The sequence below is a fragment of the Rana temporaria genome, chromosome 3, assembly GCF_905171775.1.
Source record: "Rana temporaria chromosome 3, aRanTem1.1, whole genome shotgun sequence".
Lineage (NCBI taxonomy): Eukaryota > Metazoa > Chordata > Amphibia > Anura > Ranidae > Rana > Rana temporaria.
The window spans coordinates 27532351-27550154 of record NC_053491.1 but is presented as its reverse complement, the minus strand read 5'-3'; positions in this window follow the sequence as shown (position 1 = coordinate 27550154).

The following is a 17804-nucleotide window of genomic DNA, read 5'->3' as shown; positions in this document are numbered from 1 at the left end:
GGGCACATCAGGGCACATAGTACATCGGGTCACATAGTACATCAGGGCACATCAGCACACAGGCACAGGGCACATCAGGATATGGGGGCACAGGGCACACATCAGGGCACATTGTTTACCAGCCAGCATGCAGAGTAGCGCAGGCAGGAATCGTGTGTAATAAGTACTCTCTCATGTCTCACTGTGGCTGCTCCCCGCCCCACGACTGACCCTCCTCTGTTCTAGTCCATCCCAGATGATGTCACAAGCAAATGGGGATGGATGAGAAGAGAGGAGGGGCCGCCGGGGTGGGGAGAAGCAGCGAGACATGAGAGAGAACTTATTACACACGCTTGCTGCCTGCGCTACTCTGCATGCTGGCTAAGTGGCTAAATCTCGATCTACCCGTCAAGCGCCGCTGTCGGCGATTGATGGGTAGATCGCCACGGACCTCCGACCGGCCCACCGAGCCATCGGCCTACCGGGAATCTCCCGGTAGTCCCGATGGTCAGTCCATCCCTGGAAAGGGGCGAGCCTAGCCTTCACCAGGAAGAACCGTCAGCTGTCACAGACCTGTGCATTGGCTGCAGAGAGGAGGATCCAAGCAGCTTAACGCTGGACCCACTGGCTAGGTGAGTATGCTTACTGTGCAGAAGACAGTAAAAGGTAAGCAGGGGAAGAAAGTTCAGAGCCTGCAGTTCCCCTTGTCTCCTCCATCGATGCTTGTCTCCAGGACTTCTCCAGAGTCTCTCCTATATTTTACCTGACAATTGTGCAGTTGTGCGATGCTGTACCCAAATAAAATGTATGTCCTTTTTTTCCCACAAATAGAGCTTTCTTTTGGTGGTATTTGATCACCTCTGCGGTTTTCTAAAAGATAAACAATTTTGAAAAAAAACAAATATTTTCTACTTTATGCTATAAAACATATGCAGTAAAAAAAATCTAATTTCTTCTTCAGTTTTAGGCCAATATGTATTCTGCTACATATTATTTGTAAAAAAAAAAAAAAAAAATCCAATAAGCGTATATTGATTGGTTTGCGCAAAAGTTATATGGGATATATTTATGGAATTTTTATTTATTAAAATTTTAGTAATGGTGGCAATAAGCGACTTATAGCAAGACTGCGATATTGCGGCAGACAAATCATGATACTTTTGACTGTTTCTGGGGATCAGTGACACTAAAACGGTGATCAGTGCTAAAAATATGCACTGTCATTGTACTAATGACACTGACAGTAAAAGGATTAACACCAGGGGTTATCAAAGGGTTAAATGTGTGCCTAGGGAGTGCTTGATAACTGTGGGGGGAGGTGCTTGTACTATGGGAAGGCAGAGATCCATGTTCCTGCTTTGCAGAGACGCAGGATCAATATCTTCCCTTCTCACAGAACAGCGATCTGCCTTGTTGAGCTTCTCTCCCAAACGATCAGTGGGTCCCAGGGGATATCGAGTCCACTTGGCCTGTTGATTGACCCCCGCTGTGTCCAAACACAGTGGAAGTGGGTCGCCGACCCAGACCCAGAAGTGCAGGATCCTGCACTGGAGAACTTTATACGGTCAGCAAGTGGTTAAAGTAAAACAATAGGCCAATTTTCTTTTTTCATTTTGGATAGCGTAAGGGAGGGTTATAAACTTGGTCGTATTTTTTTTCGCCATCTGTGTCCCATTGCAAACATTTCCCTTCACATCCTGTCCCATAGCCCAACAGAAAGTGAGAGGAAATCCTTGCAAATTATGCCGCGTACACACGAACGGTTAAACCGCTGAGAATGGTCTGATGAACCGTTTTCATCGGTCAAAACCGATCGTGTGTGGGTGCCATCGGTTATTTAACCATCGGTTAAAAAAAGCAAACTTGCTTTAAATTTAACCGATCGTTAGTAGGCACAACCATCGGTTAAAAATCCACGCATGCTCATAATCAAGTCGACGCATGCTTGGAAGCATTGAACTTTGTTTTTTTCAGCACGTCGTTGTGTTTTACGTCACCGCGTTCTGACACGATCGTTTTTTTAACCAATGGTGTGTGGGCGCGACGGACCATCAGTCAGCTTCATCGGTTAACCGATGAAAATGGTCCATCAGACCGTTCTCATCGGATGGACCGATCGTGTGTACGCGGCATTAAGGTCACCAGAACTAGTGTCCCCATTGGAAGATTTCCTCTCTATAATTTTTTTCTGGGGACAACCCAAAATTTTTGATTTTCTATTACTTTCACTTTCAATGATAATAGTAAACAGGACAATTAGAGAGGACGAATCTCCTTGGGGGCATAGACATCAATAAAAAAAATGACAGGCGTTCTAATCCATCTTAACTCTATCCAAAACGAAAAAAAAAGTTGTGCCTTCAAGTGATTGTAAAGATTGCTGTTTTTTTTTTTTTTAGGTAACAAACATGTCATACTTGCCTCCACTGTGCAGTTAGTTTTGCACAGAGTGGCCCCGATCCACCTGTTCTGGGCTCCCACGTCGGCTCTTGCGGCTCCTCCCCGCATTAGATAACCCCCTCTGGGAAGCTTTCTCCTGAAGGGGGTTACCTTGCTGGTTTGCTCCTGTGTCATACACTCGGCGTCCATAGACGCCGAGTGTATGACTCGACCCTGGTGCCCTCATCATTGGATTTGATTGACCGCAGCGGGAGCCAATGGCTGCGCTGCTATCAATCTATCCAATGAAGAGCTGAGGAGCCATGGAGAGAGCGACGCGTGATCACGCCTATGGAAATTTGGGGCTCAGGCAAGTAAAACAGAGGGGCTGGGAGGCCTAACACTGCAAGGTGTTCCTATGTATTAAGGTGAAAAATCACAAAGGTTTACAACCCCTTTCAGTTATACTTTAAGCCCTTGTATACATTTTTCTAACTGAATAACTTCAGGACTTTCTGTAAAATTAAATGTAACCACTTCAGTACGGCACATAGTCATATGACGTCCACAGAGGGGATCTCCCTTCCCGGGTGGACGTCATATGACGTCCTGGGCTTTGTGCGGTGATATCTGAATGATGCCTGCAGCTAGAGGCATCATTCAGATATCATTGTTTGCCGGCGGCGATCCTGCGCACCATAAGAACGATCATAGCGGCGGTTCTGCCGCTTGGTCATTCTTATAGGCGGCGGGAGGGGACATCCCGCCCTCCCGCCGCCATCTGGTGCTTCTCCGGGCTCTCCCGTGCCATCGGGGGCCCGGAGAGAGAATCGCCCAGCGCCGGATAGGAAGCATAGAGATGACTGGTGACCAGATGGTCACCAGTCATCTCTATGACCGCCGGAGGCCCGGGCGCGATGTGATGACGTCACGCCCGGGTACCCGGAAGTAAACAAAGCCGCAATTGCGGCTAGTAAGCATGAGATCGGTGGACTTTTTTTCACCTTTTTTCATGCCTTCCAGCCTGGAGGAGATATGTGGGGTCTTATTGCCCCCGCATCTCTCCTTAAAGAGGACCTGTCACACACTATTCCTATTACAAGGGATGTTTACATTCCTTGTAATAGGAATAAAAGTGATCAAATTATTTTTTTTTTTTTTTAGTGTAAAAAATAAATAAATAAGTCAAATTTAAATTTAAATTTAAAACGCCCCTGTCCCCGGTAGCTCGCGCTCAGAAGCGAATGCACATGTAAGTCCCGCCCACGTATGTAAACGTCGTTCAAACCATATATGTGAGGTTTCGCCGCATGCGTTAGAGCATGTGCAACAATTCTAGCACTAGACCTCCTCTGTAACTCTAAACTGTAAACCTGTAAAAATGTTCAAAGCGTCGCCTATGGAGATTTTTAAGTACCAAAGTTTGGCGCCATTCCATGAGTGTGCGCAATTTTAAAGCGTGACATGTTAGGTATCTATTTACATGGCGTACCATCATCTTTCATATTTTACAAACAAATTGGGCTAACTTTACTGTTTTGTTATTTTTTAATTCATGAAACCATTTTTTTCCCCCCCAAAAAAAGGCGTTTGAAAAATGATTGCGCAAATACCGTGCAAGATAAAAAGTTGCGATGACCTCCATTTTATTTCCTAGGGTATCTGCTAAAAAAAATATATATAATGTTTGGGGGTTCTGAGTAATTTTCTAGCAAAAGAATGATGATTTGTACATGTAGGAGAGAAGTGCCAGAATAGGCCTGGTATGGAGGTGGGTATAAATGCCCGGTATTGAAGGGGTTAAATTGTTATTACATTTTTTTTTTCAATAACTGATTAGAGTATGTATATAGTATATAGTGAGGTTGATTTACTAAAGGCAAATAGTCTGTGCAGTTTGCTATGTGCGGTTGCTCCAGAGCTTAGTAAATGAGCGGAAGCACTGCTGACTTCCATCATCCAATCATGTACAAGCAATTTTTTTTTTCTAAGCTCTGGAACAATTGCACTTTGTGGGCCAGATTCAGAGAAGAAGTACTGTATGCCGGCGTATCTACTGATACACCGGCGTACTTTCAAATTTGCCGCGTGGTATCTTTAGTTTGAATCCTCAAACCAAGATACAACGGCTTCTGGCTTCGATCCGACAGGCTTCGTATGCCTTCGGATCGTAGGTGCAATACTTCGGCGCCCGCTGGGTGGAGTTCGCGTTGTTTTCTGCGTCGGGTATGCTAATTAGCTTTTTCCGGCGATCCACGAAGGTACGCGCGGCCGTCGCATTCTCTTACGTCATCGCTAGTCGGCTTTTCCCGGCGTATAGTTAAAGCTGCTATTTTGTGGCGTATAGATAGACCTGCCATGTTAAAGTATGCCCGTCGTTCCCGCGTCAAATTTTGAATATTTTTTTTTTTTTTCGTAAGTCGTCCGTGAATAGGAAAGGACGTAACTCACGTCTACGTTCAAAAAATGACGTTGGTGCGACGTCATTTCGCGCAAAGCACGGCGGAAAATTTCAAAATGGAGCATGCGCATTTTAATGGACGCGGGGACGCGCTTCATTTAAATGAATCACGCCCCCTACCCGCCCAATTTGAAATACGCGCCGAGAAATACACTACGCCGCCGTAACTTACGGCGCAAAATCTTCCTGGATTAGAAATTCCGCCAGGTAAGATACGGCGGCGTAGCGTATCTCTGATAAGCTGTGCCAGGGCAAATGTCTCTGAATCTGGCCCTTAGGCCCCGTACACACGACCAGATCTATCCGCTGGGATTGATCTGCGGATCAGTTCCAGCAGATAGATCCGGTCGTGTGTACAGCCTAGCGGACATTTCCCAGCGGATAAAAATCCAGCCGACGGATTCCCAGCGGATAAAAATTTCTTAGCATGCTAAGAAATCTATCCGCTGGAATCCTGTCCAGCGGACTGATCCGGTCGTCTGTACAGACTCACCGGATCAGTCCGTCCGCTCCCATCCCTCGCATGCGTCGTAATGATTCGACGCATGCGTGGAAGTATTTACCTTCCAGGGTCGCGCACGTCACCACGTCATCATTGCGGCGGCGGCGCGGCCACGTCACCGCGGATGTATTCCGCGGGGATTTCGATCTGATGGTGTGTACAGCCATCAGATCCAAATCCGCCAGAGGATTTATCAGCTGGAAACGGTCCGGCGGACCGTTTTCCAGCGGATATCCTCTCGTCTGTACGGGGCCTTAGAGTTCACAGTCTATTTACCTTTAGTAAAAAAAGCCCCAGTGTGTCAACAGCTAAAATAGGCAATTTAACAAATAGTAGCACAGTAAACTTAAAAGAAACAAGAGACCAGAACCCGCTAAGCTGTCAGTTAGTAGTTTAGTGTAGCTCGCCCCTCTTTCCTGGTCACTGAAACGACCAAAGTTACAATATCTTTTAGTATTCTTATATAAATACCTTATAGGCACAGGAAATTAAAACACGGCAGGATTGCTTCCCAGATTTTAAATTAAAAGGAAATTAATTACATAGAAGCTGATCTTTAGTACTGGCTTCCAGAAAAGCTGCCTGTTCTTCCCCAAATAAGGCTTTCTATTTTGTAGAGATATAGTTTATTTTATTTACTGTGAACTTTATTTTTTATTTTTATTTTTTTGGGGAACTTTGGCAGTGTAGACATGCTGCTCAACTCAGGAAAAGCTGCTTTTTGTTTGCGGCTTGTGAATGCATACTTGTGTGATAAAGTTGTGTGCTCCGAATTACCACGTATTTACCTCCCATATGCTGTTTTAGGTTGTTTTATTTTTATTATTATTATTATTATTATTATTATTATTATTATTATTATTATTATTATCAGTATATACAGATAATTTACATATCATTTTTTTATAACATTTTTTTTTTCTTTGCAAGGCTTTCCCTGCCCTATTGAAGCAAACATGATCAGGGACGTTATCACAATTTCTGTAAGAAAAAAATAAAAATCCTAATCAGCAGTGTTGCCAACCATCAGTATTTTTACTGGCAGCCAGTAAAAAAATGGGCACTTTTCTTCTGCCAGTAAATGCCAGTAAGAGGAAAAAGGTTGCCAGTAAAAAATATGGCTGCGACACTCAAGACCATCCAAGTGCCTTCTACAGTGTGTTCAGTCAGTGCCGGCAGGCAAAGGGGCTGGTGGAGGTGGTGCAGTGATTCCAACCTACTAGATTGATATTTACTGGCACGACCCCTAAAATTTACTGGCGCAGCCACGTTTTTACTGGCATTTCACAAAAGTTACTAAATTACATTTTTAGGTGCAAATTTCAGTATTTAGGCTACAAACAAGTACGCTAGGCAAATAGCAATGTGATTTAAGGTAGATATTAAGGTAAAAAAACATATTTTTGTTATTTTCGATATAATAAGGGCAAATTATTTAGTCACATCACCCCCTGTCTCCATCCCCCTCTGCCACCAACACCCCCTTCCTTCACCCCCCTCTGCGGTGCCACAATCTCCCTCTGCCTCCATTCTCCCCCAGGCCCCCTGCTGCCATTGTCCCCTGCCTCCATCCCCCTCTGCGGTGCCACCAACAACCCCTGTCTCCATCCCCCACCCTCTGCGGTGCCACCAACACCCCCTGCCTCCAATCACCCCCTGCCTTCCATCTCCCACTGCCTTCATTGCCTCCTGCCTACATCCCCCTCTGCGGTGCCACCGCAGCCACCATCACCCCCTGCCTCCAATCTCCATGAGCAGTTCCAAGCCAAACCGATCTCTGCTATTTTTACTGGCACATGTATGAACGGGGGAAAAAAGTGCCAGTTTTTACGAACTGTCCATAAAAATACGGACTGTTGGCAATACTGAGGTGGTGTCGTGTGATGTCATGGTGCAAGGGAGCCAACGGGATTGGCCGGAGACTTGTGTGTGGATCTGAGGGTTGGAAGCAAGGCAAGCCAGGAGCAGGACTGCCAATGCTGTTTGGAGTGGAGGGACCACTTGGTGTGGAGAGAGACTGTCACTGTGACTCTGGAGGGGACATGTTGTGTTGGGGATCTTTGCCACTGCACACTGCTGTCAGTGTCACTGTGAGAGTCAAGCCTCGTACACACGCTCGGTTTTCTTGGCAAGAACCAGCAAGAAAACTGCTGGCAGAGCTTTCTTGCAGAGTAAACCGTGCATGTGTACGAGGCTTTCAAGTTGTAGGTGTAGTGGTTAGCACTTTCACCTAGCAGCAAAAGAGTCACTGGTTCAAATCCCGACCACAACACCATCTGCCTGGAGTTTGCATGTTTCCTCCGGTTTCCTCCCTCATACCAAAGACATGCTGGTAGGTTAATTGTATCCTGTCCAAATTGGCCCAGTATACATGTGTGTATGACTGTGTGTCCCAAGCGTGTCGAGATCCTACGGGGTAAATGACCGCACCAGCCAGGAAGACACTGGCTGCAAAAAGCGCCTAGAGGCGATTGAGTTTGCATGTGTAGCGCTATACAAGTCACTCATTCAAGTTTCTCGTCAAGAAAACCACCCAGAATCTCGACGAGAAAAATAGAGAACCTGCTCTCCATTTTCTCGTCGTGATTCTTGCCAGTGTTTTCCTGCCGAGAAACCCAAGCGTCTGTATACTTTCCTGTCGCCGTGGAAACCTGTGCATGCTCGAAATGACTTTGACAAATGCGCGGTAGCTTCCAAGGGCAGTGTAGGGTGCAGCAATATGGCGGCGACGGCATTGAATGCGACGAGCGCATTCTCGTCGTACGTGATGACGTCACGGCGTTCTTGTCATTCAAAAGAACGGTGGTTCTTTTGAATTGAGTGTGTGTACACTCGGGTGGCAAGAGATTCTTGGCAAGAATCTCATCAGGGTTTTTTTTTTTTTTCCTGACAGGATTCTGGCCCGTGTGTACAGGGCTTCAATTTCATGTTTGTGTTCTGCCCGTTCTAATTTCTTGCTCTCCTGTCCCTGAGCTACTTACCGTATTTATCGGGGTATTGCGCGCTCTGGTGTATAGCGTGCACCCCTAATGTGGACCCGCATTCCTGTAAAAAAAAACATTTTAGTACTTACAGTTTTGGTGTCTTGCGCGGCGTCCATTGGCGGCCTCGTCGGGTCCGGCGTCCGTCTGCGGCTTCGGTGGTGTCCTCCTTGTCGGGTCCAGCGTCCTTCTGCGGCCATCGTGGTGTCCCCCCGCTCGATCCCCGGGGGGGCGCGCAGCGGGTAAACACTGTCCCGGCGCATCGCTGAAGAGCCGATGCGTGTACCTGGCGGCCGCGATGTCCGCTGGGTACACGCGATCGTCGGTAACACAGCAGGGACATGGAGCTCTGTGTGTAAACACAGAGCTCCACGTGCTGTCAGAGGAGAGGAGACCGATCTGTGTCTCTTGTACATAGGGACACAGCATCGGTCACCTCCCCCAGTCACCCCCCTCCCCCCACACAGTTAGAACACACCCCTTCCTCACCCCCTAGTGTTAACCCCTTCCCTGCCAGTCACATTTATACAGTAATTAGTGCATTTTTATAGCACTGATCGCTGTATAAATGTGAATGGTCTCAAATTTGTGTCAAAAGTGTCCAATACGTCCGCCGCAATATCGAAGTCCCAATAAAAATCTCAGATCGCCGCCATTACTAGTAAAAAAAATAAAAATAAAAAAAAATAATAAATCTGTTCCCCATTTTGTAGGCGCTATAACTTTTCCGCAAACCAGTCGCTTATTGCGATTTTTTTTTTTTTACAAAAATACGTCGAAAAATACGTATCGGCCTTAACTGATAAAAAAAAAAAAAAATTCAAAAAAATTGGGATATTTATTATAGCAACAAGTACAAAATATATATATATTTTTTAAATTGTCCCTCTTTTTTTGTTTATAGCGCAAAAAATAAAAACCGCAGAGGTGATCAAATACCACCAAAATAAAGCTCCATTTTTTGGGGGAACAGGACGTCAATTTTGTTTGGAAGCCACGTCGCACGACCGCGCAAATGTCAGTTAAAGCGACGCAGTGCCGGAAGCTAAAATTTCACCTGGGAACGAAGGGGGTTTATGTGCCCAGTAAGCAAGTGGTTAAAATCTACCTTAAATCACACGTCTAATTGCATATTGTACTTATTTGTAGCCTAAATACTAAAAATGTGTAATTAAAACTGTAATTTTGACTGTGCCAGTAAATTCTGGATGTCGTGTCAGTAAATTTCATCTGGTAGGTTGGCAACACTGCTAACCAGAAGCAAATGGAGGGAGGAAATTCTATGGCCAGGGAGCAGCAAAAAGTGAAGCATTGAGTTCTATATTTCTATAGATATCAAATGTGGAGAAGATTTTGGCATTGGAATGGTTGAGAAGGTAGTAAAGTTTCTCTTTCCTATCCTCCTAGGTGCAGAGCAGCCACTTCCATGAAAGAGGAGCTACTCCATCCTTTCCCTTCTCCTCCAGGGTGCATTACAGTCATTTTATTTTTACTTCTAATGCGTTTTCTCCCTCTCATCCTCCTCATAACTGCATATCATCCGATCTCTATATCATTTCTATCCGAGTTCACCATTCCCAAAATAGAACTAAAAAGTTATTCAAAGGCTTCAACAAAGATGCTTAAAGCAGACATGTGCAGAATGTAAAAAATGTGTTTTGCTTCGTTATTTAAATAAATTTGTTTAATTTGTTTTTGGAATTCTGTTTTTATTCAAATTTGAATCAATTCAGATTTTCCTAACTCAGTCGAACTTGACTCAATGTGATCGAATACGGAACGTGCTCAGTTAGTAAATTTCCCGACGTGCTTTGCGCGAAATTAAGGCCCCCCGACGTGTTTGTGAATGGCGACGTGCGTAACGTACTTACGCCGATTTTTTTTTTTTTTAATTCAACGCGGGAACGACAGCCATACTTTAACATGGCTGCTGTAAAGTTAAGCCATGAAAAAGATTGCTTAACTTTGCGACGGGAAAAAACGACGTAACGCACGCGAGTAGCTTCGTGAATCGCCGTAAAAGCTAATTTGCATACCCGACGCTGGAAAACGACGCGAGCTCCACCCAGTGGCGGCCCAAGTATTGCAGCCTAAGATATGAAGGCGTACGAAGCCGTAAGCCGGTCGGATCTTAGCCAAATGCCGTCGTATCTTGTTTGTGAATCACAAATTAAGATACGACGCGGCAAATTTGAAAATACGGTCAGTAGATACTCCGGCGTATTTCTTCTGTGAATCTGGCCCATTGTTTCTATTTTATTCTGTTATATTTTATTGTTTTTTTTTTCTATTCTATTGTATTTTCAGTTTTCTTCTATTCTTTTTTTATTTTCAATTCTATTCAAATTCAAATTTATTCTATTTGAAATTCAAATGTTAGAAGATTGTTATATTCTATTTTGTTTTATTTGTTTTTTAATTATTTTCTATTCCTATATTTGTTAATACATGTTATTCTGTTCTTTTATTCTCTATTCTATGTTGTTCTGTTTTACTCTATTGTTTTCTATTATTTTATTTTCTATTCTATTCCTTGATTTTCTATTTTATCATTTTATTTTCTATTCTTTTATTTTGGATTCTGTTCTTTTTTACTGTACTCTGTTTTATTCTATTCTTTTTTTCTATACTATTCTTTTCTATTCTATTCCTTAATTTTCGAATTTCAGAAGATGGTTATATTCTATTTTATTTTATTATAATGTTTTAAATTCCATTCTATTCCTTTATTTGTTAATACATTTTATTCTGTTCTTTTATTCTCTATTCTATGTTGTTCTGTTTTACTCTATTATTTTCTATTCTAGTCTTTTATTTTGGATTCTATTATTTTATTTTCTATTCTTTTATTTTGGATTCTGTTCTGTTTTACTCTGTTATATTCTGTTTCGTTTTCTATACTATTCTTTTCTATCCTATTCTATTCCTTGATTTAAATTGTATTCTCTTCAGAAATTCAAAAACGATTCAAATTCGGTTGGAAATCGTTATAAATTTTGATTTCAGCTGAAATTTTGGATCGTTATTTTGGATTCATTTAAATTCGTTACTGTTGTATTTCGGAAATTTGGATACATCTAAATAACTAAAAATGTGGCCAAAAAACTTGATATAAACTCATATAAAGAAGTATTATTATAGTAATTACCGTTAAGGAACGGACTGAATATTACAGAGGGAGTGACACAACGCAATCCTCAATCACTTATTCTTCTGTTCTGGTTTATTCATTGTTATAGTTTCTGCTCCGGGATGATTCTGCTTCGAACAACACCACTTCCAGTTTTGCCGGCAATGTCATTTCATGCTTGTGGAACGCTCCTCCAGTGAAGTACCCTTGCTAAATGCTGTGGTAGAGGCAGAAGTGAAGTGATAATAGGTTGTACAATAGGCTGTGTGGTCATTGGGAACAATGGGCCAGATTCAGGTAGAAGTGCGGCGGCGTAACGTATCGTTACACCGCCGCAAGTTTTCATCGCAAGTGCCTGATTCACAGAGCACTTGCAATGAAAACCTACGCCGGCGGCCTCCGGCGTAAGCCCGCATAATTCAAAGGGGCATATGCCATTTAAATTAGGCGCGCTCCCGCGCCGGACCTACTGCGCATGCTCCCTTTTGAATTACCCGCCGTGCTTTGCGCGAAGTGACGTCATTTTTTCGAACGGCGACGCGCGTAGCGTAATTCCATATTCCCGGACGGCTTACGCAAACGACGTGAATTTTTAAATTTCGACGCGGGAACGACGGCCATACTTTATACAGCACATACGTGTGCTGTGTAAAGTTAGGGCACCCAAAACGACGACTAACTTTGCGACGGGAAACTAGACTAGCGGCGACGTAGCGAACGCGAAAAACCGTCGTGGATCGCCGTAACTCCTAATTTGCATACCCGACGCTGGTTTACGACGCAAACTCCCCCCAGCGGCGGCCGCGGTACTGCATCCTAAGATCCGACAGTGTAAAACAATTACACCTGTCGGATCTTAGGGATATCTATGCGTAACTGATTCTATGAATAAGTCGCATAGATACTCTGAGATATACGACAGAGTATCTGAGATACTCCGTCTTATCTCTGCTGTGAATCTGGCCCAAAATCCTTCTCTTTGGGGGGGGCTGGGTCTAGGCAACAAGGGTGCCAGTCATAGTCACAAATAATTGAAGAATAACCAATCCTGTCACCTTTCAGGCTTACCGGTTAAGACCCGAACCATTACGCAGCTTAAGGACCTTGCCCCTTTTGCGATTCGGCACTGCGTCGCTTTAACTGACAATTGCGCAGTCGTGCGACGTGGCTCCCAAACAAAATTGGCGTCCTTTTTTTTCCACAAATAGAGCTTTCTTTTGGTTTTTATTTTTTTGCGCTATAAACAACAATAGAGCGACAATTTTGAAAAAAGTTCAATATTTTTAACTTTTTGCTATAATAAATATCCCCAAAAAAGATATAAAGAAAAAAAAATTTCCTCAGTTTAGGCCAATACGTATTCTTCTACCTATTTTTTGGTAAAAAAAAATCACAATAAGCGTTTACAGATTGGTTTGCGCAAAATTTATAGCGTTTACAAAATAGGGGATAGTTTTATGGCATTTTTATTAATATTTTTTTTTACTACTAATGGCGGTGATCAACGATTTTTTTCGTGACTGCGACATTATGGCGGACACATCGGACACTTTTGACAAATTTTTGGGACCATTGTCATTTTCACAGCGAAAAGTGCTATAAAAAAACACAGATTTTTGTGAAAATGACAATAGCAGTGAAGGGGTTAACCACTAGGGGGCGCTAGAGGGGTTAAATGTGACCTCATGTGTGTTTCTTTCTGTAGAGGAACGGGGCTGGATGTGTTACGTCACTAATCGTCGTTCCCTATATCAGGGAACAGACGATCAGTGACAAGCCACCTCTCCCCGTTCTTCAGCTCCTGTGACCCGATCGCAGGACACCGGCGGAGATCGGGTCCGTGGATCACGTGGGCGCAGTCACGGAGCTTCGGATCAGCGGCGCGCTCGCGACCCACATCCATGTGCCCAGCCATGCCATTCTGCTGCGCCGTGCCGCGGTCCTTATGTGGTTAAGGAGTAGGGATGAGCTTCGAGTTCGAGTTGAACTCATGTTCGACTCGAACATTGTCTGTTCGCCTGTTCGACGAACAACGAACAATTTGGGGCGTTCGCGGCTTCGAAAAGCCGCGGAACACCCTGTTAAAGTCTATGGGAGAAATCTAAAGTGCTAATTTTAAAGGCTAATATGCAAGTTATTGTACTAAAAAGTGTTTGGGGGCCTGGGTCCTGCCCCAGGGGACATGTATCAATGCAAAAAAAGTTCTTAAAACGGCCGTTTTTTCAGGAGCAGTGAATTTAATAATGCTAAAAGTGAAACAATAAAAGTGAAATATTACTTTAAATTTCGTACCTGGGGGGGGGGGTGTAAAGTTAGCATGTGAAAAAGCGCATGTTTCCCGTACATAGAACTGTCCCTGCACAAAGTGTCATTTCTGAAAGAAAAAAAAAGACATTTAAAACTGACTTGCGGCTATAATGAATTGTCGGCTCTGGCAATTCAGAGAGAATTCATTCATAAAAAAAATTAAAAAATAGCGTTTCCCCCTAAATTCAATTACCAGGCCCTTCAGGTCTGGAATGGATATTAAGGGGAACCCCGCCGTCAATTTAAAAAAAAATTACGTGGGGTTCCCCCCAAATATCCATTCCAGACCCTTCAGGTCTGGTGTGAATTTTAAGGGGAACTCCACCCCAAATTTAAAAAAAAATGGCGTGGAGTTCCCCCAAAAATCCACACCAGACCCCTTATCCAAGCACGTTAATCTGGCCAGCCGCAGAAAAGAGGGGGGGACAGAGTGCAGCCCCCCCTCTCCTGAACCGTACCAAGCCACATGCCCTCAACATGGGGAGGATGTCCCCATGTTGATGGGGATAAGGGCCACATCCCCACAACCCTTGCCCGGTGGTTGTGGGGCTCTGCGGGCAGGGGGCTTATCAGAATCTGGAAGACCCTTTTAACAAAGGGGACCCCCAGATCATGGCCCCCCCTATGTGAATTGGTAATGGGGTACATTTGTACCCCTACCATTTCACGAAGGAAGTGTAAATAGTTGGAAAAAACACACACACCGTAGAAAAAAGTCCTTTATTATTAAAAAAAAATAAAAATAATCCAGCGGTGGTAATCTACTCAGTCCCGGCTTCCTGCTCGAACGTTGTCTGTATCCAGCTACTGGTGATCTCCTCTCCGGTCCAGCGATGAGAAGATCATCTGGCATCCAGAGCTCCAGAGCACAGCATCGGAGGCCGCCTCTCTCTGCCGGACACAGCCCAGCGGAATGACGTGGCTGGAGCTATGACATTTCTTATATAGGGGAGGCGGAGCCACCCGTCACGTGATCCCGTCCCCCTCTGAAGCACCCTCTGCTACGTCACTGGGGAAGCCCAGCCTTCCCCCTTGCGTCAGAGGGGGTGGGGTCATGTGACGGGTGCCTCCCCTATATAAGAAATGTCATAGCTCCAGCCGTGTCATTCTGCTGGGCTGTGTCCGGCGGAGAGAGGCGGCCTCCAATGCTGTGCTCTGGAGCTCTGGATGCTGGATAATCTTCTCATCGCTGGACCGGAGAGGAGATCACCAGTAGCTGGATACAGACAACGTTGGAGCAGGAAGGCGGGAACGAGTGGATTACCACCGCTGGATTTTTTTTCTTTTTCTTTTATTAATAAAGGACTTTTTTCTACGGTGTGTGTTTTTTCCACTATTTACACTTCCTTAGTGAAATGGTAGGGGTACAATGTACCCCATTACCAATTCACATGGGGGGGCAGGATGTGGGGGTCCCCTTTGTTAAAGGGGTCTTCCAGATTCTGATAAGCCCCCCCCTCCCACAGACCCCCACAATCACCGGGCAAGGGTTGTGGGGATGAGGCCCTTGTCCCCATCAACATGGGGACATCCTCCCCATGTTGAGGGCATGTGGCCTGGTACGGTTCAGGAGAGGGGGGGCTGCACTCTGTCCCCCCCTCTTTTCTGCAGCCGGCCAGGTTAACGTGCTCGGATAAGGGGTCTGGTGTGGATTTTTGGGGGAACTCCATGCCATTTCTTTTTAAATTTGGGGTGAATGAATGAATGAATGAAAAACTTATATAGCGCGGCACATGCGAACTGAATCGCCTCTGGGCGCTAGTTGTTCGTGTCTCAAGACATCAGAAGAGCAGAGTTTTGATCTGCTTTCTGAAAGACAGGTGGTTTTCCTCCAACCGAATGCTGGTTGGTAAAGCGTTCCATAGCCTAGGACCTTGAAAAGCAAACCTTCTTTCTCCTTTGGACTTGTATTTGGTTTTTGGAACCTTGACCAGATTTTGGTCGGTGGATCGCAGAATGCGGTTGGAATTGTGAGGTTCTATCTTGTCGCAAAGATATTGCGGAGCCTTCCCATGGATGCACTTATGTGTCAGGCAGAGTGCTTTGAATGCAATTCTGTCTTTCACTGGCAACCAGTGAAGGGATCTCAGTGAAGGTGAGATTGATTCCCATGATTTTTTCCCAGTCACAAGTCTGGCGGCCGTATTCTGTACGACTTGTAGACGAGCGATTTGGTACTTAGGGAGCCCGAGGTAAAGGGCATTTGCATAGTCCAGTCTGGAATTCACAATTGTTCCCACCACGACTGCTACGTCTTCTTTGGGGATAAATGGAATAAGTCTGCGTAGTAGGCACAAGAGATGGTGCGATCCGCTGACTACAGCCCCTATTTGTGCGTCCATTGTCATGAAGGTGTCAAAAGTGACTCCTAGACTTTTGACTTTGGAGCTAGGGGAGATGATTTGTCCCAGAATGGGCGGTGGTGTCCAGTTTGTTGCCAGTTGACTCTTTCGACTGGCGTGAAACATAAAAAGTTCTGTTTTAGAGCTGTTGAGTTTGAGATAACTCTTAGTCATCCAGTTTTCTATTGAAGAGAGACATTTCTCTAAACTGAGATGATGATCCTTTTTGTTGCAGATACGAAAATACAGTTGCGTGTCATCTGCATACGAGTGATAGAGTAGTTCTTGGCTACTGATAATATCAAAAAGAGGACGAAGATAGATGTTGAACAGCACCGGTGATAGGGGGGATCCTTGGGGGACCCCGCATGGCACCGTGTGTTTTTCCGACGTGAAAGATCCCAGTTTCACTGTTTGTGATCGGTTTCCAAGAAAAGAGGAAAACCATGATAGCTCACCTTCTGCGACTCTGGCTACCTCTGCTAGTCGCCTCAGTAACAATTTGTGGTCTACTGTGTCGAAGGCTGCGCTTAGGTCCAGCAGAACCAGGAGACAGGATTCTCCTTCGTCTGCGGCCTCGAGAGCATCGTCCCATATTTTAAGTAAGGCCGTTTCCGTCCCGTGTCCGGGACGGAAACCTGATTGAAATGGATCGAGTAGGTTGTGGGTATCCAGATGCTGTTGCAGCTGTTGTACCACTACTTTCTCCATTATCTTGGAGAGAATGTTTAGGCCTGTTATGGGACGGTGGTGAGTTGGGTCCTTGGGATCCAAATTAGTTTTTTTCAAGATGGGCTGGATTGTGCCCTCTTTCAGCAAGGATAGGACTATGCCTTCCTTAAATGACTGATTTATAAGCTGTGTGATGGGAGGCGCCAGGATGTCGGCACATTCCTTCAGTAGCTTGGTGGGAATGATGTCATTGGGTGCTGTGCTGTTCCGCAACGCACCAATGATATTTTTTGGTGGTATCGACGGAAATTGGTTCCAGAATGAACTTTGTTGATTGTAGAAGGTTTCTGTTGGTGTTTTGTAGTTGATTGAAGGGGGGGCTGAGGGGAGTATTGTTTTGCAGAATACTTACCCGGATTCTTTAAATTTTGTTGATGAAGAAATCCGATAGTTCATTACAGAACTCTTGGGTGTCTGAAGTGGGGACTTCAAGACATCCCGGATTCATGGTCTGGGTGACCATCCTGAAGAGTTCTCGGGGGCGGTTCATGGCGCTGTTAATCACCATGGAAAAATGATGTTTTTAGGCTTTGAAGATTTCTTTGTGATATCGTGTTGTTATTGCCTTGTAGATGGTGAGGTGATCTTCTGAAGGGCTTCTTTTCTAGGCGGCTTCCGCCCTTCTGCGCTCTTGCTTCAGTAGCGACAGCTGGTTGTTGAACCAGCCGGACTTTTTTTCCCGGATGCGGACTTTGCGTTTCGGTGCTACTAAGTCGGCTGACTGTAGCAGAGCAGCATTTATAGCATCCAGTGTATCTGAGGCTGCTAACTGAGGATAATTAGCCACAATTCGGTTTCCCAGGGTAGATTTGAAGAGTTCCGAGTGGAGCTTCTTCTGAGATCTAGCCCAGTGTATTTTCACCGGCTTGGGTGCTTTTATAACTGGTGGAATTTTGGAAATTGTGAAACTAATTGCATGGTGGTCTGTCCATGGCAAAGGTTCATTTCCCAAAAAGTTTATTTTCAGATTTTGTCTGAAAATTAGGTCGAG